Source organism: Pristis pectinata, chromosome 5, assembly GCF_009764475.1.
Source record: "Pristis pectinata isolate sPriPec2 chromosome 5, sPriPec2.1.pri, whole genome shotgun sequence".
NCBI classification, from domain to species: Eukaryota; Metazoa; Chordata; class Chondrichthyes; order Rhinopristiformes; family Pristidae; genus Pristis; species Pristis pectinata.
Window position 1 is genome coordinate 53,891,212 of NC_067409.1, and position 3,438 is coordinate 53,894,649.

Below are 3,438 nucleotides of genomic sequence, written 5' to 3' on the forward strand. Positions count from 1 at the left end.
AATCTGATAATGGTATAAAATTATTAACTAAAGTTATGATGCAACTGGACTATGGGGTTAGGTCGCAAATAAGACATGATCTCATCAAATAGTGGAACTGGTTTGGGCTAAATGGCCTACTGCTTTTCCTATGTTCCCATATTATAGCAAATTTGGTTTTCCAGTCTATAGGAATATATCAATTCAGTATTAATTCATCACATGCATTTTCAATTCTCTGATTTACACTCCTTGAGCAAGAGGTCTATGTGCTGATGACAAAATTTTATTGATCTGAAACATTAATTGTTTATCCCTTTCCACTTATGCTGCTTGATTTACTGACCCATTGGCTGGACCTGTCCTGAATCCAACAGTGATGTAATGTCATGCTGAGGAAAAGGTCCGGCTGCACTTTAGGACAAAGTTTGGAACTGTGGCAGGGAGCTTTCCAAAAACAGTTAAGAAGCCTTTTGTAGCACCTGGGGTCAGGGCCTCATGATACACAGCCTGAGCCTAGCAGCTCGGAGTCCATTCTGCCTTGTGAGATGCCTGTCCGGTGTGGAGTGTCAGCTTGCTCAACCTTCCATATCTGGGAAAGGTGCATATGGGCAGAGAGGAATTCTGGGCAGTGGAACAGTTCTGGGAGATTCATTCCAATTAAATGGCTGATTAAAATGTCACTGTCAAATATGCTTGTTTTTCAGGCAATATCCAACTATACCCTGAAACCAACATTTTACCAAGTTAATAATGGGGCCAGTGAGTTCACTAATTGGATGGAGAAAGGAAAATAATCCATTAATGCAGGAACGTGCTGATCTTGGGTAATATTCTGCTTCATCAGCAGTGTAATGTATTTTAAATATAAACTGGAAATACCATGTAATTTAAAATTAAACATCCCAACAGAGATTCAGTACTTGGTGAATAAGCAAACAAGAAACAAAATTAATTGTTTCCAGGATGCCTTTATTAAATCTGAATACATCTTCCATAAACATACAGTGATGACAATGTTGGCATTGTGAACTCCATTCCCTCTTGTCTTGCAGACTGTCATTATCTTGGAGATTTCTTGGGATGTTGCGAAATCCAAATATTAAAAAGAGAAAATAAGTATGATTAATAAGAATTCACTTTCAATTGATACACTTATTGGAAGTTTAGAGAAAAGTAAACGTGAATCAGGAAATGGATGGCATCTTTACTTCAGATGATTTCAGATCCCCTTAATCATCATTTTCACAGAGAAACAAAAAAGGTGTTCCATAAACATCAACCATGTTTTCCTTAAAGTGATTATTAATGATACATTTCCAGTAAACCATTGTTAAGGTAAAACATTTATAATGTATTTCAATGTACAGTAAAAATGGCTACCATTTAAAAATGTTATTTCTCTATTTTAGCCACATTTGGATGGAATTTAAAGAAGTGAGAACTTAAGGTAACAGAAAAATATGAACCGAAAAGCTTGGTGTAATACATTAAAAGACTAAAATTATCTTTATTTATAAACCTAAAATGATGTCAGTGGTTTTGTGGACATAGCTAAAGAAATAATTTGTTAACAATACTATGTAGCAATCAGATGAATAACATGAACAACATTACTTTATCTAGCTATTTTAAGTGAAACATACCTTCTAAAAATACACAATCATGGGACCAAACTCAACTGCACTCTTTGCCCATAGAAAGATGTCCACCATAAGTTTCCAGGGAGGTTGCAAAATCCAGGTATAATAAAAAGAAATGGAAATAAGGACGATTAAATAACAATTTGTTCCCAAACTTGTACACATACCAATGGAAGTTTAGAGACAAATAGAATGTGAGTCAGGAAATAGATGTTACCTTCTGTTCATATCAATTTACGATTCCTCAAATCATCATTTTCGTTATATAGAAAAATATACTTCATCACATTTACCATTGGCTGTTATTGAAGCATGTCTCCAATATTAAGCAGCAAACTGCTGAAAGAGCTTGATGCATGAAGGTTCATTGCCACAATCAGCTGGGCAGCCACTGGCAAGGTGGTCCTTGCCCTGTTCTTTTATGGCTGGATCAGGTATGACATCTTACAAAGGATATTATTAAACATTTCACACACTGCTGAGAGCATTTCTCCTCTCCTTCTCTCTTCCAGCATCCTGTTCTGTTTTGCATGGTTTCTGTTCATTCTCTCCATGCCTACCAATGCAAAGATTTCAAGGAACTGTGAAATCAGGGCAAAATCCTTCAGCATCTATCACACCACTCCCTGTAGATCTTAGCAAATTGGAGAAGTCTGGAAAACACCAATCACTTGCAGAAAAGTAGTAACAGCCAGTATACATCAACCAAGAACCTGTAAGTACCTCATGATACCTTTAACCAGCACTGGTGTTGTGTGGGTAGACATGGTTCTTCTTGTTGCTGAACATACATTCAGCTGGGTGACGTTAAGAGAGTCATCTGGAGTACAGATGTCAAAAGCAGCAGTCTCTGTACTGCATACTTCTGATGAGCATCTAGATACGTACGTGCTCACTGATACAATGTCTGGCACAACATATGCCACAAAAGTGTTTGTGTGTTCACCTTGGACACTACATATAGGAAATCGCACACATTAAGGAATTTTGCATCCACTATCCTTTTCATTAGAAATAATCTCTTGCATAAGTGATGATTCTGCCTCCATTTCAGTGCATATCCCCATTTCTAATATCTCTGATGTGAAACTGCATTCCATGCCTTGTGAAAGCCCATGTAGATAACAACTACAGGCATTTCGTTACCTAGATTAGATAGACATGGTTTAAACTGAACAAAGCAGTGTTGGTTCGAGAATCATAAAAAAGGTATGACACAGAAGGAAGCTGCTCAGCCCATTGAGTGAATGTCAGTTGCATTTGTGCATACACAGATGTCGAGCTCCAAGCCATCATCAACACTTTCACTTAAGAATATGAAAGGATGTTCCACCATCGGTTCAATGGGCTTCCTTTTATCTTGTATGGAAAAGTTGTTACTGAATCTATTCCTACTTCCAGCATTGAATCGGTAACCCTGAAGGCCATGGTTCTTCAATTATACAACCAGGCACTTTTTAGATGTGATGTTGGGTTCTGCCTCTTTCGTGCATTGAGCTCTAGACTCCTGTCACCTTTTGATGAAAACATTTATCCTCATCTTCCCTCTAAACCAATAACTTGAATCTAATGATCCCTCAGCTAATGGAAATAGGTCCTTCCAATTTACTCTGCCTAGGCCCGTTTAATTTATACACATAAATTAAATCTCCCCTTTTATCCAATCATTTCTTATAGCAACAATTTTCCCATAAATCCTTGTAAATCTCAGAATCAGTCCAGTGGTGGTGCAGCAGAGGTGAAGTAATATAGAGGCCTGGCCTAACAGTCCATAGTCCCAAGTTCAAATCCTACCACAGAAATTGTGGAACTTAAA

General features: G+C 37.5%; 1 non-coding gene across 1 annotated transcript; it reads right to left on the bottom strand.

The window, feature by feature from the left end:
• Window positions 1–1,160: 1,160 nt before the first annotated feature.
• On the bottom strand, window positions 1,161–1,229 carry LOC127571067 (small nucleolar RNA SNORD123). The gene has a single exon (XR_007956441.1). It is a non-coding gene; the product is annotated as a small nucleolar RNA SNORD123 (small nucleolar RNA).
• Window positions 1,230–3,438: the final 2,209 nt, after the last annotated feature.